The sequence below is a fragment of the Puma concolor genome, chromosome A1, assembly GCF_028749965.1.
Source record: "Puma concolor isolate L17-30 chromosome A1, mPumCon1.1.hap2, whole genome shotgun sequence".
NCBI lineage: Eukaryota > Metazoa > Chordata > Mammalia > Carnivora > Felidae > Puma > Puma concolor.
The window spans coordinates 8,384,323-8,407,630 of NC_141667.1; the positions used below are offsets into that span (position 1 = coordinate 8,384,323).

At 45.4% G+C, this 23,308-nt stretch overlaps 1 protein-coding gene and 1 long non-coding RNA gene across 3 annotated transcripts in view; both read left to right on the plus strand.

The window, feature by feature from the left end:
- Positions 1-23,308, plus strand: part of ANKRD33B (ankyrin repeat domain 33B) — an 84,456-nt gene that overhangs the window by 17,607 nt on the left and 43,541 nt on the right. The gene's annotated exons all lie outside the window — the stretch shown is intronic.
- On the plus strand, positions 11,155-16,668 carry LOC147584018 (uncharacterized). Its single transcript, XR_015240515.1, has 2 exons — positions 11,155-13,794; positions 14,127-16,668. It is a non-coding gene; the product is annotated as an uncharacterized LOC147584018 (long non-coding RNA).

Consider the following 23,308-nt stretch of genomic DNA (forward strand, 5'->3'; position numbering starts at 1 on the left):
TGCCTCCAGGGCTGGTGTCGTGGGTGTGCAACCTGTGCCACGCTCTGGGCCTTGTGCTTAAAAAAGGCCCCCTGTGTGGTGCAATGCTCTGCTGTCACTTTCTGGAAATTCTTAATGATTTTGAACCAGGGCCTGACGTTTTCACTTTGCACGGGGGGCGCAAATCGCAGGGCCGGCCCTGGTGGTCCGCATCCTGGGGCAGGCCCGGCCTCCCCCATCACGTCACTTTCTAAGTTCCGGACGGGCCTGGGACGGCCTCCCCCTTGCCTTTGGGGTTTCACACCGCTGCTCTAATTTGGGGCTCTGCGACATCTCCCTGAAATAGATGCTGTGCTTCCTCTCTGGTCTCGCCCGCCTGTCCTTGCCACTTTCCACTCTGTTCTGCCGCTACTTCTGGGTTTGTTTTCACACACGTGGCTTTCAGCACAGGAGCAGCATCTCCGGAAGCGCTTCCTTCAAGGCCCCCTGCAGGAACGCTCCAAATGCCTGAGTTTCTACTGCTGCCCTTGCTGTCGGTAAGGTGACAGCACCGGCTGGCTTGGTGTCCCCCCAGCCACGTGCCGTGCCCCCTCCATGCCACGGCAGATCCTTACTGTCCCTGGACCCACACCCATCCCCTCTCTCTGCTGCAGGGCAGTCTTAGATATCACTTTTTTAAAAAAATGTGTTTATTCACTTTTGAGAGACAGGAAGAGACAGAGTGTGCGTGAGCAAGGGAAGGGCAGAGAGAGAGGAAGACACAGAATCCGAAACAGTCTCCAGGCTCCGAGCTGTCAGCACAGAGCCCGACGCGGGGCTCGAACTCACAGACTGCGAGATCATGACCTGAGCCAAAGTCGGACGCTTCACCGACTGAGCCACCCAGGCACCCCTAAAATTTTTTTGTTTTAATGTTTATTTATTCTTTGAGAGAGAAAGAGAGAGCACGAGCAGGGGAGGGGCAGAGAGAGAGGGAGACACAGAATCCGAAACAGGCTCCAGGCTCCGAGCTGTCAGCACACAGCCCGACGCGGGGCTCGAACTCACGAACCGCAAGATCGTGACCCCAGCCGAAGTTGGACGCTTCACCCACTGAGCCACCCAGATGCCCTCAGATGTCACTTTTGCAGGGATCTTTCCCCCACACCTCCTCACACGCTGGCTTCTCTCTGGGGTTCCCAGCACGGTTTGCATCTTGTTTACAAAACTCCTCTGGCTTTGCTTGATAATGCTGGGTCAATATTTTCTGTCTAGGCTTGGTCAGCTCCATGAGGGAGGGCGTCAGCACCATTCAGTTTATGTCCCCTTCAGTCAGGCAGAGTTGGCTGCACATAGTAGGCGGTTTGTATCTGCTTGTTGAATAAAATTGGGTGCCGTGTCTGGCTGTCAGTTATATACCTTGTTTTGAAATACTTAAAACTAAGGTTTCAGGGTCATATATTTCAGTTTTTTAATCCACTTCAAGTTGATTTTCGTGGCCGGTGTGAGATAAGGATCTAATGTCATTCTTTTGCAGGTGCATATGCAGTTTTCCCGGTACCACTCATTGAGGAGACCGTTCTTTACCCGCCGCGTGTTCTCGGAGCCCTTGTCGAAAATCAGTTGACTTTACATGCTTGAAACCTTTTCTGGGCTCTATTCTAGTCCGTTGACCTGGGTGTCTGCTTTCGTGCTGGTACTATACTGTTTTCATGACTACAGCTTTGTGATATCATTTGAAATCAGGGAGGGTGATGTCTTCAGCATTGTTCTTTCTCAAGGTTGCTTCAGCTCTTTTGTGGTTCCATACAAATTTTCGATTCTTATTTCCCTATTTCTGTTTAAAATGCTGTTGGAATTGTGATGGGGATTGCACTCAATCTGTGTGTTGCTTTGGGTAGTGTGACTATTTTAACAATATTAATTCTTCCAACCCGTGAACACAAGATATCTTTCCATCTTTTTTTTTTTGTACTTTCTTCAGTTTCTTCCATTAATATTTTACAGTTTTCAGTGTACAGATCTTTCACTTCCTTGGTTAAATTTATTCCTAAGTATTTTATTCTTTTTTGATGGTATCATCAATGCAATTGTTTTCTCAATTTCCTTTTCAGATAGATCTTGATTGGTGTAAAGAAATGTGACTGATTTTTGCATGTTGATTGTGTATCCGACAACTTCACTGAAACTCGTTATATTATTTCTAATAGTTTTTTGTGCTGTTTTTAGGGCTTTCTATATATAGGGTTACATCATCTGCAGCGATAATCTTTCTTTCTTTCTTTCTGATTTGGATGCATTTCATTTCTTTTTCTTGTCTGATTGCTCTTTCTAGTTTTTCTAGTACTGTGTTGCGTAGAAATGGTGACAGTGGGCATTCTTGTCTTATTCCTGATTTTAAAGGAAAACCTTCAGTTTTTTCCTCATTGATGAGGGTGTTACCTGTGGGCTTTTCATAAATGGCCTTTATTATATTCAGGCTTCTCTACCTTGGCATTAATGGCGGTTGGGACCAGGTAATTCTTTGTTGTGGGATCGTCCTGTGCACTCTGGGGTTGAACAGCATCCCTGGCCTCAGCCCAGTAGCATCTCTCCACCCCCCACAGTTGTGGAAACGAAAAATGTCTCCAGACATTGACTAATGCCCCCTCGGAACAAAATCACTCCCCAGGGGACGATCACTGAAATAGAGGACAAAAGGAAGCGAAATTGTTTTGAGTTGTGAATGCTGGTACCTATTTACATGGAGAAATTCCTGAGGTCTGACCCAGAAAAGTCTATAGCATTTGGCACATCTGGCCGCTCTCTCCTGCCTCTTACTGACCAAATGTGTCATGAGGCGCTTTTAAAACATCCACGGCTTCTTTGGAAAGTTGTGTTTACCAGCTCCTGTGCAAGGCTCCTGGTCCACAAAATGAGCTGGTGTCCTCAGTGCAGTAGACGCGCCTCAGTGTCTCAGGCGGACTGTTTGTTGTTGTTAGAATCTGAATGTTATACTTCATTTTCCTCTTAGAAAATACTCATAATAGGACAAGTTGTGCTTTTGAAAATGTAATACGAGGAGATGAGCCTCAAGAGGCATGACGCATCCACTCAGATTTCCCAGAGTTTGTCTTCAGTGATGATCATTCCGGCTTCATCCGGTGCTTGGAGAACGTGTGACGTGTGGAGGCGGCCACCACATGCTCGTGGATATTTAATTGATCATGAAGCTAATGAGTAGCCAGAGACGACCCACATCACACCTGGCAAGACTGTGATGTGCCTTCTAGCACGTAAAGCCCACATTTGGTTTTGATTTCAAGGGGATTTTTATTAACCAGTCGCACTCCAAGCAAACCCTGGGCTGCAGTGCTTCCTTTAAAAAGAAACACCACAAACGCCGTTTGCATTAAATATGCTTCTTGGTTTTGGCTCCTGAGCTTTGAAGTGACTTTCTCCTCAGTTCGAGGGATGTGTTGAGTTACCACATGTTTATTGAGCAGGTGCACCTGTCGCAGGCGCTGTTCTTGGGACCGGAGTGCTGAACAAAGTCTGAAATCCCCACTCGGATGGGGCTCGTGGGTTCTTGGGGGAGAGAAGCAATAACCTAGGCATTTCAGTAAAAGGCATGAGACCGCTAGCATGGGTTGGAGCACAGGGTGCCGAGGAGAAACGGTAAAGTGGGCGGGGTGTGAGCGGACGGTGCGGGGCAGATCTGAACCTTGGAGCAAAGGCAGGAGAGAAGTCAAAGTCTTGGCTGTGCTGTTGTCTAGAGGAAGGGCAGTCCAGATGCAGCAGCAAGGGCAAAGGGCTGTGTGGTGGGAACACAAGGAATGTTCTGAAACAGCCGGAAGCCCGGAGAGGCAAGAGCTGAATGGAGAGGGGGAGCTGGCAGGAGAGGTCAGAAGGGACTGATGAGATCACTTAATGAGCGAAGACCAGTCTTGGGCAATGAGAGTTAGAGGGGAAGGAAAAATACCCGGTTCCACTCTGTAGGGAAAGTTTCAGTAATGTCCCATTGAAACACGGCGCTGTTTCCAGTGGACAGAACACGTATTTGGGGCCACAGGTCTGTAAGGACTGGTGGCGGTGAGCTGGTCTGTTACATCACACTTAACTGGATTAATGTCTTTTCAGCAGTCATGTAACTGAATCGGGTGTTTCATGGATGCACGTTGGGTTGGCAGCCGAGGTCCCCAGACGTTGCCCTTGGTTCACAAAGCTGTATTTGGGCTGCTCATGTAGCGTCCTTGAACTTCAGCTTTTTTAGGACTGACTTCAAGTCCGTGTGGCCATTTCCCTTTGATGCAGGTTGTTTGAGAATGTGCTTGTGCGAGTCCGTAGGAGCTCTGAGGCTTCACTCTTGGGAAAGGAGACCCTGAAAGAAATCCTAGAACTGGAAAGCACTTTTGGGGTGCTTGTGGCTTCCTCTGTCAGCCCCCGTGGCCTGGCTGCCCAGGCACCTGCTGCAGGCAGGTGTGCGGGGCTCCCTCCCACGGAGAGGTAGCTGCGCTGTGGTGTTTGATGGGTTTCCATGTGAGGTTGAGGGCATCGAGCGGGACATGCATGAAGCAGAGCCAGGGTTCTGGGGTGAAAGATAGAGGACTGAGCCTCACTGCCATGCCCAGCACAGGGCCCAATGCAGGGCTCTATCATAGGAACCTTGAGAACCTGGCCTGAGCCGAAATCAAGAGTTGGGTGCTTAACTGACTGAGCCACCCAGGTGCCCCTGGACGTTATCTTCATGTGTAATTGAGGAAATTGCTGTTGGCCTCCCAGTGTCACAGTGGATTCAGATGAGGAGAGATCTTTCTCTAGTGCAAATGTGGGCCTTTTGCAATACATTTACAGTTACCAAGGCTTTATTCTTGTGTTTCCTGGGTCTCAGCAGCAGTATATGCTTGGAGTTGGGGGAATCTTCTGCTTGCTGACGTTCCAGGTGCGGTGGAGTTGGAGCACATGAATTTTCATTGCGACAGAACGTTTCTGATTTTAGTGACTCATGAAGATCCTTCTGGGTGGAGTCTGACTTCCCCTGTCAACGATCATAGCACCCTCTGCTCCTCATTCCGATACTTTGACATGTAGCAGTAATATTTATTAGATATTCCTTCTGCTTCCAATGTAAGTATTCAGGTGCGGAAAATGAAAACAAAACAAAAGCAAGGCAAGAAAGAGCCACGTACAGGGGCGCCTGGGTGGCTCGGTCGGTTAAGTGTTCAATTCGGCTCAGGTCATGATCTTGTGATTCGTGGGTTCGAGCCCCGGATCTGGCTCTGTGCTGACAACTCAGAGCACGGAGCCTGCTTCGGATTCTGTGTCTCCCTCTCTCTCTGCTCCTCCCCAACTCAGGCTCTGTCTGTCTCTTTCTCTCTCAAAAATAAATAAACATTCAAAAAAATAAAAAAAAAAAATAGAGCCACGTACAAAGAAGAAAATATAAACACGTCTCATCGGTACCCGGAGATAACGAAGTCAACGTGATCTGTCCATCTGTTTATCTGTCTCTAAAGTTTATCCTGTAAATACAGGATATCCTTCTTTTTTCACTTATAAGCATAGTCTGAGCTCATTTCTCTATTATTATTATTTTTAAAGATTTTATTTTTAAGCAATCTGTACACCCAATGTCAGGCTCAAGCTCAACCCCAAGATCAAGAGTCACGCACTCTACCAACTGTGCCAGCCAGGCACCCCCATTTCTATGTTAAAAGTACTTAAGAATCTTGATTTTTAAAAACCTGTTACTGCGTTTATCATTGTTTATTTAATCATCTGTTGGACATTTTCCTTGTTTCTGAAATTTTTGTATTTAAATAATGCTCTGATGAATGGATGTCTTAGTATATCTTTTATTGGCACTTGGAACGTTGCTTTTTATGTCAAGTTTTAGGAGGCGTATTATAGGGTTTAAGGGTTTGAGCCTTTTCCGGGACACCTGGGTGACTCAGTCAGTTAAGTGTCCAGCTCTGGGTTTCGGCTCCCGTCATGATCTTGCAGTTTCGTGAGTTCGAGTCCCACGGCTGGCAGGGTGGAGCCTGCTTGGGGATTCTCTCTCTCTCTCTCTCTCTCTCTCCCCCTCTCTCTCTGCCCCTCCCCTGGTCGTGCTGTCTCCGTATCTCTCGAAATAAATAAATAAACTTAAGAAAGGAAAAAAAAGAAGAGTATGAGCCTTTTAAAGGCTATTTTGCTTTCTAGGAAGACTACTGATTTCTCCTTCCACCCGCATGTGTATGAAATTGCCTGTTTTGCTGGATCCCCATGACACCGAACATTTGTTGTTAAAAATATTGAAAGGGGTTTGTTGGTTTCTGAAGGATTGAAGTCACGCAGTCGTATTGTGAAATGTTCAGATAAATAGAAAGGCAAAATGCCAAATCCGAAAATCTCTGATCTAGAGATAATTACACGTTTTAGGTTTAACTTCAGTCATTTAATATAATATGGGACATATGATCTGCTTTCCTGAGTAACTTATTGAGGACATCTTTTCATGGCATCAAGTACACACCATTATTTTATTATTATTATTATTTTGTAAGTAGGCTTCCATCCAGCGCAGGGCCCAACTCGGGGCCTGAACTCATGACCCTGAGATCAAAACCTGAGCTGAGATCAAGAGTCAGGTGCTTAACCAACCAACTGAGCCACCCGGGCACCCCACACGTCATTATTTTTAACTACAGCAATATAATCTATTTTCTGTATGTTTTCAGTGATTTAGCTTATGACGTCCTGGTGGACACTGAGATTATTTCTAGTTTGTCCTTTATGAGCGATATGGCGGTTTACACATACGTTTGCATTTTGATCCAGTTTTTTTTTTTTTTTTTTTAAGGAAATCGTTAGGTCTTGAGTTTGGATGCACATGCTGGGTCCTGTTATTTCCCCCCCAAATTCTGCCTCTCCCTGGAGCACGAGTAGGCTTCTCTCTCCATAGCATTACGCTTGGCCATCCCACTTACTCTGGCAAAATCAGTGTCATTTTTGGCCATCAGTTTAAGACCCATGGCATATGGTTTGCCATACCCACTTGTCCCTCTGCGGTGAGACTCGAAATATTCTAGGTAGAGCCTCCTCCACGAACCCGAGTCCTGGAGGGAAGACAGCATCAAAGAGCCACGGCCCACCTTCAGTGGATGTGTCATGTGAGCAAGTAGACATTTGTCATAAGCCACTGAAATTTTGGGATTGCTTGTTACTGCTGCACAACGTAGCTTAACCTGACTGATACTAACAAATTGCCCACTAGAATCGGCTCATGGTTTTAGCAAGATAGAAAAGTACCTTTCCTTTCACTCATCCTTCTAAATCTTTTCTAACTCGTGGTAAGAAAATGACACCTCACTTTAACATGAGTGTGTCTGATGATTAGTGGGGTCAAAGCATGTTTCATATAACATCAGCTTCTTCATATCTATCCTTTGCCCATTTTTTTATGAGTCTGTGTTTTCTTCTTGAGTTCTAAGAATTCTGAAAAAATGCTAAAGATGTTGTCTAGCATATGTTCCACATTCTTCTTCCAGTTTGTATTTATTTTTTAACTATTTTTTAAAATTTATTTATTTTGATAGAGAGAGGGAAAGAGAGAATCCCAAACAGGCTCTGTGCTGTCAGTGCAAAGCCTGATGTGGGGCTTGATCCCACGAACGATGGGATCATGACCTGAGCCGAGACCAAGAGCCAGATGCTTAACCGACCGAGCCACCCAGGTGCCCTTGTGTTTATTTATTTAAAAAATATTTATTTATTTTTGAGAGAGAGAGAGTGAGAGAGGAGAGAGTGAGCACACAGGGTAGGAGCAGGGAGAGAAGGAGACCCAGAATCCAAAGCAGGCTCCAGGCTCTGAGCTGTCAGCACAGAATCCGATGCGGGACTTGAACTCATGAACTGTGAGATCATGAGCTGAGCTGAAGTTGGATGTTTAACCAACTGAGCCACCCAGGTGCCCTCCCTGTATTGATTCTGCATATCTTCTTGGAGTTTATAGAATTGCTTGAATTTGTGGCTTGATATCTTTGGTCAGTTCTGGAAAATCTTCAGCCACTATTTTGCCACATACTGTTTTGTCCCATTCTCTTTTTCTTCCCATCGTGTGACACCAGATTCACACATATTAGACCTTTTCCACCATCCTCCATGTGACTCGTATGTGTTTTTTTCTTATCTTCTCCATCCTTTTTTTTCCTGTCCGGTCATTTTCAGTTTACCCATCTTTCAGTTCACTAATTCTCTGTGTGGCCTAATGTGCTTCTTTACTCCTTTTTAAATTCTTAGTCTCAGTTACTTTATATTTTATTGCCAAAGTTTTAATCTGACTCTTTCCTTACGTATTCTAGTTCTCTGCCGAAACTCTCCATTTGTCATTATTTTCTGTTACGTATTAATCACACAGTTACTGTAAAGTCTCGTAACTCCAATATCTGTATCTACCTGGAGATGGTTTTTTTTTTTTTTTTTTTGGTCTCTTTTTCTTTTGGTCCTGTCTCCTGATATCTTTGGTAAGTTTTTATTTGCTTTTTATTTATTTTATTTAAATTTTTTTTTTTTTTTTTTTTTTTTTTTTACTTTAGAGAGAGAACGGCAGAGAGGGGCAGAGGGAGAGAGAGGAGAGAATCCCAAGCAGGCTTCGTGCTCGGTGGGGAGCCGGACACGGAGCTCCATCCCACAACCGTGAGATCATGACCTGAGTGGAAACCAAAAGTTGAACTGAACCACCCAGGAGCCCCAGTAATTTTCTTTTTAAATGGTAGACGTGGTACGTGAAAAACTGAAGTAGTATCTTCCTCCAGAATAGATTTAATTTACTTCCGGCACAGTGGGGCAGAGATGATCGCAGAGGCTAGGTTGTGGTCTCTGTGAGGTCTGGCTTGCCTTACTCCCAGGGGCCAGACTTGGCGCTTGCTACAGGAAATGTGGCCTGTGTAACAGGCCTGTCTTCCTTGGCAGCCCATGAACTCCAGCTTTGTGTCCTTAACGCCCGAGACTGATAGACTTTGCCTCGTGCCCCTGACCTTTAGCTCCTGTTCCCTCCTCGGTTTCTCAGTCTCTCAGCCTTACGAATCTGCAGGTACCACGGGCAGAGCACGGGGGGAATGGAAGCTTGTCTCAGGGCTTCTACATTCTTTCTGGGATACTGAGCCTGCAGGTCCTGGTTGTTTCGGAAGTCCGATGCTTCCAAATAGATTTTTTTTTTTTAATTCAATTTCACTCGCGTTCTCGGCGGCAGAGTAGATGCGATTGAATCTAGCTTTTTGTCGCTGAAGGGGGACGTTCTCATCGTTTGTCTTTTTACTTTGTTTATTCTGTTGTTTTGCTGAAGAGGTGTAGATTTTTGAATAGTCAGATGTATCTGTCTGTTTCTTTATGGTTTCTGGCTCTGCTGTTATGCTTCAAAATGCGTTTTTAAAGCCAAGTTTATAGAAATCGTCATCTCAATTTCCTTCCAGTGTTTTTTTGGTTGTATATTTAATGATTCATTCTGGCATAAGCCATGAGGTAAAGATCCAATCTTATTTTTCCCATATGGCTAAGGCATTTGTCCAACACCATTAACTGAGTAATCCATCTTCTGTGAATAACTGAAATCTAATCTTTTTTGTTAAGTACATGGTGTCTCATTAATATTTTAATTTTCACTTCTTTCTTATTAGTGAGGTTATATGTATTTCACATTTATTTATTGATTCCTTGTTTTTCTTCTGATTTTTCTGTTCTTTATCCATTTAAAAAATTGTACTATTGGTGTGTTTAATGCTGATATTTAATATATTTCTGTTGATATTTAAGTAATCCTGCCATTAATTTTGGTTGTTGTTTTTAAACTTCTATTAAATTTGCTTGTGCTTTTTGAAATGTAAATCAATATTATGTTTTTGTGCAAAGTAAATTTATATTTTTATTTGTTATTTTATTCATTATTATTATGCTTTTGAAGCCCTTCCTTGTCTTATGATCAGTTAGCTGTTTTAGGACATAAGTATATGTATATATATTTTTTGCTCTTAATTTTTTAATCCTTTTGATCTGTATTTTGATATATGGTGCATGTGTATAAACTTTTTCTGCTTAATAATCAACTTTCCCAGCAAGGTTGGTTAAATAATCCATCCACTTTCCATATTATTCCTTTAACATGCCTCAGCCTTTAAAGACAAGATTCTTATTCTGTGCCATCTGTTCTATTTGTTCCCATTAATGTACCTTTTTTTTTTTTTAAATGTTTATTTATTTTTGAGAGACAGAGAGAGACAGAGGGTGAGCTGAGAGGGGCAAAGAGAGAGGGAGACACAGAATCAGAAGCAGGCTCCGGGCTCCGAGCTGTCAGCACAGAGCCTGACACAGGGCTCGAACCCACTGACACGAGTTCATGACCTGAGCCAAAGTCGGACGCTCAACCGATTGAGCCACCCAGGTGCCCCTATTAATGTACTTTTTAATTCTTGTTAGTATTCTATTCTCTTCCTCCTGTTTTTTTTCTTAAATGGAGATATAACTGACATGTCATATTATGTTAGTTTTAGGTGTGTAGTGTAATGATTTGATATTTACGTGTATTGCAAAGTGATCACTGTAATAACTGCAGTCAACATCCATCATCACCATCATCCATCACAAGAGTTAACAGCTTTTTCTCTTGTGATGAGAACTTTTGAAATCTACTCTTAACAACTTACAACTTTCGAATAATGCAACGGGGTATCATTGACTATAGTCACTGTGCTGGTTATGACATCCCCCTGGCTCATTTTATAACTGGAAGTTTGTACCTTTTAACCCCCTTCACCCATTTTTTTTTTTTTAAAGTAGTGCACCTACTTATATGCTAGAAGATAGATTCTTGCTGGTGAGCTTGTACTGAATGCACCCCAGACCTTTTCTTCTCTGTCTGCTTTCCAGAAGGGGTCACTTTGAATCATTCCCACTTTCTTCTGGTGGTCACCTGCTGGCTGATGGACAGCTTGCTCATAATGGGTGTCTTGATTTATCCATTTGAGGGGCGCCTGGGTGGCGCAGTCGGTTAAGCGTCCGACTTCAGCCAGGTCACGATCTCGCGGTCCGTGGGTTCGAGCCCCGCGTCAGGCTCTGGGCTGATGGCTCAGAGCCTGGAGCCTGTTTCCGATTCTGTGTCTCCCTCTCTCTTTGCCCCTCCCCCGTTCATGCTCTGTCTCTCTCTGTCCCAAAAATAAATAAATGTTGAAAAAAAAATTGATTTATCCATTTGGGACAATACTAATGACTCCCACAATGACGGATGGATGCTGACAAGACTACTTCCCTGCCCTCTCCAATCAGTATTTCATGTTGATTCTAGTCCCTAGTGTTTTTGTGTTCTCAGCCTATCAGAGGTGACTCTACCAGCTAGAACAGCTTGGGGCACTCACCTGGGCATTTCCCCAACCAGAGCCCATGTTGTGGTTGGATCGGCCCTTGTGGTTCTCTTTAGGATTGCAAGATGCCCTCAGCAATAATCATCAGGAAACTGAAAAAACAAGGTTTATTACTGACACATCTGGAGGATACACAGCCTGTCTGAGGTCATGGGACTGGGTGGGGGGAGGGAGGGACGGAAGGAAGGGAGAGAGAAGGAGAGAGAGAGGCGGGGAGGGAGAACACTCAGGAGCCTGGGGTTCTGCCTTTATTGGGGTTGAGGGTGGAGCCTAGGGTGAACTGGTGAATTCAAAACCTAAAGTGGGAATTAACGTGTGGCAAGAGGAAAGCAAGCAGTCCATCAGTCCACCGTGAGGTATGTAGGTCACCCAGGGCTTTCTAGAAAGGGGAGCATCAGGGGTGGGGCTGCCTGGTCCCTTATCTAGTTGAATAACTGGCCCCGTGTCTGTTCATTCAAGATGGAGGTCTCTAAAATGGAGGCCTCAAGAATCAAGACTTAATGTCAGACACTTACAATTGTATAAGCCAATCATTGGGTGCCTACACTACACTATATATTGTATTTCAACCTTGATTTCTTTTCCATAGTTGTGGTCAATATTTCTGGGCTTCTGTGTTAGAGAAGAGCATTCCTCACCTTTCCCTCCTTCCTCTCCCCACACCCTCCTCTCAGTTTTGTTCTCATTATGTTTTCACGGACAAGATGAACATCATTTGCTCTGCTCTGTAATTATGCCTGTGTCTATCTCGACTTTGTCTATTCTTTGATTCCAGCGCTTGAAAACAATAACTTTCGTATCACTCTAACCAGATGGCGGCCATCAGTTGAAGAATCAGCCAGTGTGCTGGCCCACCCTTCCTTTTCTACGCAGTGACACATTTTTAAGCATCGTGCACAAGTGGGGGAGAGGGAGAGAGAATCTTAAGCAGGCTCCATGCTCTCTGTGCAGAGCCCGACATGGGGCTCGATCCCATGAACTGTGAGATCATGACCAGAGCTGAAATCAAGAAGTCGGTGCTCAACCGACTGAGTGACCCAGATGCCCCCTTTTCTTTTTGTAAAGCTTTAGCTATTAACCCAGTAAGTAAGTTCTTAAAAAAAAAAAAAAAAAAAACGGATCTTAGCTCAAATGGCTCCACTGTTGAAATGTGAGTGTAACAAATTGTGCTGGACATGATTTGAGGCATTAAAACTTCGCAGGTGAAGAAGCCCCTAGTCTTCCATTCAGTTTTGCTGTGAACCTGAAACCACTTTAAGAAATAAGGCCTGCTAAAACAACGACAATAACATTCTGCAGTTGGATGTTTGGAGCATTCGGTCAGCCTACAAGCTGCTGATTTGGGAAAGACCGAGAGGCACCCGTAACTCTACATAACAGACCTGACAATCGAAGGGACTTGTGGTGGCTGTGGTACAAGCAGTGGCCTGAGCCACGGCCCCATCTCCCCGCGGGCTTAGGAATACCCTGCGTTCCTGATATTCCTGTAGGGAATTAGATGATTGGATGTTTTCGGGAACGAATGGGAAGCCTAGCGTCCCCTGTTACTGGTATGGGATGGTCTCTGATGGCGTCAGTTGCCCAGATTGTCTCTTTTGGAGGAACGGCATTTATGTCACAAGGCTCTGTTGGCACAGTCCTTGTCCTGTTCATTTGCCTAATCAGCCATATTTTGGCATTCGGTAAAAGCTGAAGTTGCTGGTGGCTGGAGGAATGAAAGCTAAGCAGGTCGCCGTGCATTGCGAGTATTTTGGTGCGTGGCACGGTGGGATCTTCTGTTTGCAAATGCACCAAACAATTCCTGTAACTTTGGCAGTAGGTGTGACAGACGCGATGCCCGCTCAGGCCAGGGATGGGGGCGGGGGCCAGCCCCGGGCTTTTCCTCCTGAGGACAACTGGGAATTGCGGGAATGGACCCTTCTAAGCAGGGAGAACAGAACACATGACTGGGAAGGATGGACGGGAGCCAAGCCAGGAGGCAGGTGACCGGAGGGGGGCTTTCTCTGCCTTCGTGGACGAGCGAGGGCCTTATCCAAGAGTGGTATCCGAGCAGGAAAGGAGGGGGAAGGTCAGGTGGGGGAGACGCTTGGAGGACACAGGCCAGATGGGTGCTAGAGTGTTGATGTACCAGCTTTCTCGGGCTGTTGTAGCAAATTAACACAAAGTTGGTGGCTTAAACAACAGAAATTTTTCCTCTCACGGTTCCAAAGGCTAGAAATCCCAAATCAGGGTGACATCAGGTTTGTACTCCCCCTGAAGACCCTAGGAGGGGTCCTTCCTGTCTCTTCCAGCGTCTGGTGGCCCCAGACATTGTTGGCTTGTGTCTGTACCACTCTACCCTCTGCCTCCGTTTTCACATGGCCTGTCTGTGTGTCTGTGTCTCATCCCCAGGACGACCTCATCTCAAGATCCTTAACTTGAATATGTCTGCAAAGTCTCTTTCCAAATAAGGTCACATTCACAGGTACCAGGGGTTGGGGGTGGGCGGGGCACAGTTCAACCCAGGACAGGTGGTTAGCGGGCAGGTGAGGGAGAGAGGGTCATGACTCAGAGGCCTGAGTGAAGGGAGCCTTCTCAGAAGTGGGCTCTGGGGAGGCAGGGTGTGGTAGGGGGAGGCCCTGAGCGCCCCTCCAGAGAGGAAACAGATCCTCAGAGATTCATCATTGCCTGCGATGCGTCCTTCTGGGCTCAGCCCTGCACCCCAACTGGACATTTTTGTCCCATCTTTTTTAGTCACCGCCATCTGGATGATTTTGACTCTGGAAATCTCTGTCCTTTTTTTTTTTTCTTTCTTAGTGAACAGGCAGATGTGACGATATGAACGAAGAGGGAGGCACTTCTGCTAATGCTGTTATTTGGACAAAAGATACCACCATTCACCGACTCAGGGGAAAGTTTGAGGACATGCTGTCTTGCACGTGCTTTGGGGACATACTGTTTTTCGCATAAGCCAGGCAGACTCTCTCCAGCCAGAAACAAAACAAAACAAAACAAAACAAAACAACAAATGACTTACATACCCTTTAAAATTGACTGTGCTTTCCACTGTGAACCTTTTGATTCAAATTGAATGTATCTTTTAAGTTTGTGAGATTCTTCTTTTCGTTGGTGTTAGGTTTCTGGGCCTTTGTTTGTTTCCCAAGAGCACTGGAGTTTTCTTGCTGTCTTTCTTTCCTGGGCAGAGAGATGACTTTGATATTCTCTTAGGGGCCCAGGTCAGAAGCCAATCACCTCTCACCTCTCGCCTCACGTCCACATGTTTGTTTTCCTGCCCCACAGCTTCTGGCTTTGCTTCTTTTACCCTCCGCCAAGTTGCCCCCTTATTCGGTGACACTGCCTCCTTCTGACAGGAGGCTTCTAATTGCATTCCCGCCTCTGACCCTGCTTTTCCCCGTGCCCTCCATAGCACTGTCAATACCGTATTTTATAGTAACCGTGGTTCAGTGAGGTGTAATTTACATACAGCAAAGTGCACAAGTTCGGAATGAACAGCTGCGTGATTTTTGACAAACTCATGCACCTGTGCTTCGTCCCCCAGCTTGAAATAGAATTTCCTCTATTTTCTACTCAACCCCCGCCCATCAGAGGCCACCACCGCTCAGATTTCTGTCCCCACGGGTTAGTTCAGCCAGCACTGGGACTTGGGTGGAATCACACAGTGCGTGCCCTGGTGCCTGGCTTCTTTCCTGCGACATCATGGTTTTGAGATCTGTCCGTGCTATGTATGTGTCTCAAAGTTGCTTTTATTTCTTTTTTTCATTTTTAACAGCTTTATGGAGGTATAATTCAATATATGCATGTATACACACACACACACACACACACACACACACACACACACACCATATTCTTTGTCCATTTAAAGTATAGATGTAAATGGTTTTGGGTGCACCCAGTTATGACTTTATTTAGTCGTATATATACATATATATCTATATATATATTTGCTTATTTATAGTGTGGTGTATATATATATATATGTTTATATTTATAGTGTGGTATATGTATATATACACATATATAGTGTGGTGTATATATATATATATATGTTTATATTTATAGTGTGGTGTGTATGTATATATATATATATATATATATATATATATATATATATATATAACATAAAACTTCCCCTTTTAGCCATTGTAACAAACACACAGTTCAGTAGCATGACTTACTCTCACACTGTTGTGCAAGTATCACTGCCATCTATTTTTATCACCCCGAACAGGCACCTTGTAGCCACGAAGCAATAACTCCCCATTCCTTCCCCTCCTCCCCCCCGCCCCCCCCCACCCGCCTTGGTTCTGGGAGCCTGTAACCTACTTTCTGTTTCTGAGTTTGCCTCTTCTAGATGGCACATAGATGGAATCATAGAGTGTCTTTTTGCGCCTGGCTCCTTGCACACAGCATAATGCCTCCACGGTTCATCTGTGTTGCAGCACGTGCTAGAGTTTCATTCCTTAACTTAAAGAGATAGTACCCCATCGTACGTGGCTGCGTTTCTCTCATCCACTCATCTGTTGACGGACACATCTGTTGACGCCTCTTGTCGTTCTTGTGAATCATGGCGCCAGGAACAGGGCTGTACAAAGATCTGTTGAGTCCCTACGTTAAATTCCTTCGGGTACATCCCTAGGAGGAGAATTGTTGGGTCATGTGGTCACCCCGTGTTTAGCTTTCCGAGGAGCCACCAAACTGTTCCACAGTGTGGCACTATTTTACCTTCCGACCAGTGGTGCCCACGGGGTCCAGTTTCCCCACATCCTCGCCAACACTTGATGTTTTCTGTTTTTCTTGATTATAGGCATCCTAGCAGATGTGGGATATCTCACTGTGGTTTTGGCCGTTTGTATATCTTTGGCTCAGTTTTTTTTTTTTTGTGCCATCAGTCCTTCATGAGATATAATTTACACACAGAGAAATGCGTAACTCTTAAAGGTACAGTGAGTGAATTCTGACAAATATATGCATATAAATATTACCCCAATTGAGATGTAGGATGTTTCCATTACCCTGAAAAGTTCTCTCCTACTCCTTCCAATAATCCCCTTTACTGTTTTTTTATCACCATCGATTAATTTTGCCTGTCCTTGGGTTTCATTAAATGGAATCAAACAGCATGTATTTTGTTACGTCTGACGTTATTTCATTGGACGCAGTGTGTTTGAGACCTATTGCTGGTGTTGGACGTGTCAGAATTTTGTTCTTTTTTGCTGAGTGGTATTCCTAAACTTGAGTATAGCAGTTTCCTTATCCAGTCTTTTGAGGATGAATATTTGGGTTGTTTGCAATTTTTGGCTGTTATGAATAAAACTGCTCCAAACATTCTTATGCACGTCTTTGTGTGGATATAGACTTTCTTTCTCCCGGGAATAAACCTGTGAGTGGAATTGCTAGGTCATAAGGTAGGCGTGTGGTGAGTTTTATTAGAAACTGCCAGTTTTCAAATATGGTTTTTCCATTTTACACGCCCACCTGCTGGGAACACGAGAGTTCCGCACCCTCACCAGCATTTGGTATTGTCTTTTTAATTTTAGCCGTTCTGGTGGGTGTATGGTGGTGTTTCAGTGTGGGTTAGATTTGCATTTCCCTGATGACTAATGATATCAAGAACCTTCACATTTGGAAAAGGTTATAATTTAAATTTTTACATTAAAAAAAAAAAGTCAAGTTAGAAGACATTAATGAACACCTGGAGAACAGGCATCCCAGAGCCCAGAATGTTCTGTTGAAGCCAGCAGCCCTGACAGATATGAGTCAGACAGACAGATGTCAGTTTCAATTACATCTTAAATCATGAAGGAGTTGCCAAATCAGCTTGAAAAGTCGGGGTGGGGGGCGCACATATTTAACGAATATTTTGAAAATAGAAGAAGATGGCAAAGCTCTCCTCTTCCACCCGACCTCTCACCTGAGAGGTAGGTTTTCGGGAGGCACATCTGTTCCTGATGCACCCTGCCTCAGACCTTGCTTGGTTCTCCCTAGCTTCGGACATGACTCCGGCTCTTTGGCCCTCTACGCCAGCCCTTCATGATTTCCCGAATTCCCCAGGCGCTGTCAACCCCCCAGCCTTTTGTACACGCTTGTCCAGCACTTGGGACATCTTCCCCACCCTCCCTGGCACCACTGGGCCCCCTGCCTTTGTTTGGCTCAGCAGGGGGGATGCTAACGTCCTTCCCCCAACTGGTTCTGGTCCCTTGTCCTCTTGCAGCCTGGGCAGGCCCCAGAGCGGTTGTTTACTTCCCTGTATGCGTCCCTAGACTGGCTGTCCCCTTGGGGAAGGGCTGTCTGATTTCAGAGTTCACCTTTGCCTTCTCAACACCCAGCCAGGCATATGCAATCATTAGTATCAGCTTGTCGGATGGTGACCAAGTACTCACGGGTCGACGAAAGAGTGTTCTGAAAGCAGGGTGACCTACTGGATTTGTTTCTTTACACCATCGTAGGTCTCGTGCCCCTAGATCTATAAGGCAAACAGAAACCATAAAATCTTGCAATCTCAGCTTCTGTCTGTGACCCCTCCATCTCAGCCTGTGACCAGGGATGGCTCAGAGTGAAGGATCAAGGACCGGGGCGGGGGGGGGGGGGGGCAGGCAGGACCAATTAGGTGGCGTGTGAGAGGATGCTGGAGGCACCCGGGCCAGGAGGAGGTAAAATCAGAATCAGATCGAGGAAAGTTGAATTAAAAAATAAGATAAAAATTAACGGGAAATCAGAATAAAATAAAATCATTCGAAACAAAAATGCACGGGAAAAGCAAGCTGAGCCATATTTCCGGCCACCCAAGAGGGGTGACTGAAGTCTGTATCTTGGGTTCCCAGGTGCAGTGACGGCCATCATCATGTCCATGTGAGAGCCACGTGCTGCTTTTAGGACGCCTCACACTTTTTGTCCTATGGCCCAGCTGGGGGCTTGTGAAATGCGCGCTCTGATTCACCAGGTCTGGACTGGTGCCTAAGGTTCTGCGATAGTGACCGGCCATCCGGATGCTGCTGCTGGTCCCGGAACCCCCGTCTGAGTGGCCAGGGTTGAATCTAAACCAATCAGAACACAGTAAATAGGTTGTCTGGGGGAATAATTAGCCAAGGTGTTTATTCTCCATTGGTTGGTTGGCACTGTACCGTGTTATGCCACACTCTGTGTGACCCAAGCCAGTATTTGTACATTACAGACTCAGTATTTGTGAACAGAATTGCCCCCCAAAAAGCATAGAGTTTTATTTATCACGAGGAGAATGCAGTGCTGTCCGGGTGCCCACCGCAGGCCAGCTGGGTAGAGCTTTGGAGGGAGGAATGCTTGGCAGACTAGGCTGAATACCCAGCAAGCGTTTCAGCTGAGGATGGAATGGGCAACTTGGATTCCTTTCTTGAAACTTAATGGAGTGTTTTTGCGAGAAATTAAGCTGACGGTAACCCATAGGTCCCGAAAGCGTCGATTCGTTTTTCATTTATGTATTGCTTGCTTGATTGCAAATGTATTTCTACCCTTTTTCACCTCTTCCCAGAAAGGGATAAGCACCAGGTCTCTTTCATACCAGTTTCTCCCAGTCCACAGGTTTGCTTATGAAATCGAATAAGCAGGAGACTGGGAAGATATATCAGAATTTTTTCTTCATTAAACATTTTTCATTTTCTGATTAGTAAATAGCAGTAAGTGTGCACTGTAGTAAAAATGGGCTTTTTTACCTCAGAAGAGTCTAAGGAAAAAGAAATCACCAATAACGTCTAGATCTAGAACAATCTAGAATCAATCACGATGGAAATTTTAGCGCATTTGCTTTTAATTTTCTTTTAATGCATTGTTGATCATTTTATAGGCCGATGTATTAATCTTATTAAAAGTATATATGGGGCGCCTGGGTGGCGCAGTCGGTTAAGCGTCCGACTTCAGCCAGGTCACGATCTCGTGGTCCGGGAGTTCGAGCCCCGCGTCGGGCTCTGGGCTGATGGCTCAGAGCCTGGAGCCTGTTTCTGATTCTGTGTCTCCCTCTCTCTCTGCCCCTCCCCCGTTCATGCTCTGTCTCTCTCTGTCCCAAAAATAAATAAAAACGTTGAAAAAAAAAAAAAGTATATGATAAAACATATACCTTATTAAAGTATGTATTTTTTTCATTTTTACATTATGATTTAAGACTTTCCTCATGCAAAAATCCTTCATATATCCCATTTTTATTGATTTGATAACGTGTAAGATTATATAATAGAAAAATTTTCTTTAACTCTTTTTTCCCCCCTAGTTTCAAAAGGAGAACACTAAAAAATTTTTTTTAATGTTTATTTATTTTTGAGAGAGACAGAGACAGAATGAGAGTGGGTTAGGGGCAGAGAGAGAGGGAGACACAGAATCCGAAGCAGGCTCCAGGCTCTGAGCTGTCAACACAGAGCCCGACGTGGGGCTCGAACTCACGAGCCATGAGATCATGACCTGAGCCCTGAGCCGAAGTCGGATGCTCAACTGACTGAGCCACCCAGCCCCAAAAGGAGAACATTTTTGAGAAAAGGAAGAAATAGCATTGTGTTCATGTCTTCTGAGAATATAGTGAGTTCTGATGTAAGCCCAGATTTACTTAGCTGATTTGTGGCATTAATTATATCTCCCCGTACCTAGCATAATATCAAGTAGACTTTAATAGTTGGTTATTAAGGAAGTCCTAGTATAATTATATACTTCTTTGTATAAACGTATATTCAACCTTAGTTCAAGAATCCAGGTCTTACGGTGGGGAAACATAAGTTGTTCGTGTGTGCGGGCCGCACAAGGTTATGCATGTGCGTGTGTGTAGAGCCTCCCCCTGTGACTCACCAGTGTTCATCTAATGCCACGTAACATCATCTCAAAATACAGGGGCCGAAAGAACAATCGGCATTCGCATCCGCTGCCAGTGTCTGTGGCTCAGGTATTGAGCGGTTCTGACTCAGGATCGTGCATGAGGCTGCAGCGGGGCCTGGGCCATGGTCTGACGGCCCGACGGGGGCTTGGGGGGCCCGCTTCTGTGGGGTTGCAGCACACAGAACCCTCCCCCGCTGGCAGGGTGGTCTCTGTGCCATTCTGTTTTGTGTATGCTGCCCTTCTAGTTCTTCTCCCTCCTTAAAGTTCTCTCTGGAGCTTTGTGGATCTGTCATAAAACCTTGGGGATAAATGGCGAGAGGAACACGTCATTATGATGGAAGGTCGCTGCCGGCAGGGCATCTCTAGGGAACCGGGCCTGGTTTTCTCTCACGGAATGTAAGATGACTGTGTGAAAACCATTGCCATTATTGGGGAAATTAGACAAGCCTGATACATATATAATATATAATACATATACTGGGCATGTTATGTGCATAGTGGATTTAAAGAAAGGCTTGAGTTGAACAAAGTCATTTCCTAAAATGACTACCGTACTAAAATTATAAGTCCAAACTAGAGGTTTGGAGTGGTGATAATTCACATGGTTCGCAAAATTTAGTCTAAAGGGAAATTGTTTTGAACTATGACAACTTTGGATTTGTCTATTCCTCATCCCAAGGCATGAGCCCTGACTCTGAAAGAGTTTTCCGGTTATATTTTATCCATTTGAGCCACAGTAATGTTCGTTTTGGTTTCCTGATTTAAAACAATTTATTAGACATCTCTTTAGTTGATGCAAGAAAACATGAATAAAAATATAAACATAACCTGGAACCCCATTGCCAGAATAACTTTATTTGTGTACTTAAAAAATATGTGTGTGCCTTGAGAGGACTTTGAACCAAATCCAAAATATGTCATAAAACATCTAAGCCTCCTTCTTACAATATGTGCCTTCAAGGAGGCCAGTTAAATTTCTTTTATCTCCTCTCAGAAAAGTAAAAGATCTCTCTTTTTTTTTAAAGTTTATTCGTTTTTGAGAGACAGAGAGAGCATGGGAGTGGGCAAGGGGCAGAGAGAGAGGGAGACACAGAATCCGAAGCAGGCTCCAGGCTCCGAGCTGTCAGCACAGAGCCCAATGCAGGGCCCAAACCCACGAACTGTGAGATCATGACCTGAGCCGAAGTCGGACGCCCAACTGACTGAGCCACCCAGGCGCCCCCAAAATAAAAGATCTTTAATGAACATAGACATTCCAGGAGTCACATCCACGTTTTAGCGGGTCCCCCCGGAAGAGGTTGTATCACATGCCCTGTCCTGACCTGTGCTTACTGTTACTTTTCACCAGTGCCTTCCCTTGAGGCTCCTGCATTCCAACCTCATTCCTGTTGGGGGCGACAGAGTGTTCCACAGCCGGTGTCAAATTAGCCCATCATCCCTTGATGTGGATTTGGGTCGTTTTCAGGCTTTTGTAGTTACAGATCTTTATGCAGAGTTCCTGACATACCGTTGTTCCCCTTGAAGTGAGTTCCTCACGGTGGAATTCTTGAACCTGCTTTCAACTTCTTTGCATTCGGCTGTTGCTTTCACGGCTGGGTTACTCAGCTCCAGATCTGGCAGCATCGGCCTAGAGTCCTATTTACCACTCTAAAGGGAACTGGGTTCTTTGAGGTTCCCTGGGACCTCAGGTAATTTCCTTGCTTGGATGCGTTAGTAAGTTAAAAAGCTCAGGAGCTTGTCACCACGTGTGAGTGCCTCAGTTGAGAGTCAGCTGAGCATATGTGAGCTGGGAGGTTCTGAAACAGTCCAGGGGCGTTTCATTCATTCAACGCATGCTTTCTGAGTGTCTTGCGGACGTCGGGCACTGGGGGAACAGAGTCAGAAGGATGCGGTGCTTCTCGGCTTGGAGCTCGCTTCCGGTGGGGAGGGGAGTGCTGTGTGCCAGGCAGCCCAGTGAGAGCACGAGCAGATGGGTGTGGGGGGGGGGGGCTGGCCCAAGACGGGCAGAGGATCGGACGTGTGCCTGGGAGACCAAGGACGGTGGCTGTGAGCGGGAGGAAGGTGTCCCAGGTGGAGGCCACCGCAGGTGCAAAGGCTTGGAGGCATGGCGAACTGAGTCAAGGTAGTGGCGAAGGTCGGCCCTGGGGACTTTGTGTGGCCGCGTGAGAGGTCAGAAGCCCCGGTAGCGGCACGCGCAGGCGCTCAGGTACCATTTATGGCACCGCGTGGACCAGTGGTTAAAGGCGGGAGGACGGGCCTCGTGTAAGTGGTTTTGGATCATGTGGCACAACGTAGTTACCCGGCTTTTATTCTGCAAGCTAAGAAAGAAATTAAACATATAAACTCTATCTCCATCATATTGTAAGTGAAAGTACGTTTTATACCCAGTCAAGTAGCAAAGACAAAATCTGAAAAGAAAGGATGGTTTCTCCCAAGGAAAAAATAAATAGCAAAACTACTGACACATGTATAAGCGTACATATGGACATGTTCACTGTGCATGGGTTTGTAGGTCATGTTTGGATATGGTGTGTTTGCTGTGGTAAAGAACAACCCCGAGTCTCTGGGATTTAAAATAACAAAGGTTCGGGGCGCCCGCGTGGTTCAGTTGGCTAAGTGTCTGATTTCAGCTCAGGTCATGATCTCACGGTTCATGAGTTCGAGCCCTGTGTCGGGCTCTGTGCTCTCAGCCTGCTTCGAGTTCTGTGTCTCCCTCTCTCTCTGCCCTTCCCCCCCCTCACACTCGCAGGCACGGGCTCTCTGTCTCTCTCTCAAAAAAAGAAACGTTAAAAAAATTAAAATAACAAAGATTCGCTTCTCATTCGCTCATTCGTGCTCTTGTGGGTTGGCTGGAGGTGGCGGTGGGACTCAGCTCTCCAAGCCCTCACCCAGGCCCAGGCTGAGAGACGTCCCATCTCTGAATTTCAGGGAGCGTCAACACAGAAAGAAGGGAATGTGGCCCCTGATGCCCTGTGTCCTGAAACTTCTGTCTGGAAGTAACAAATGCATTTCACTTACACCTTGTTACCTAAAGCAAGATCGGTTGAGTCGGACTTCTAGAACCATGGGTGCATGCAGTTCTACCAAAATGGTTCTGGCAAGACGAGGAGACAGTGTGGGGACAGCTCCAGGGACTCCCACAATTG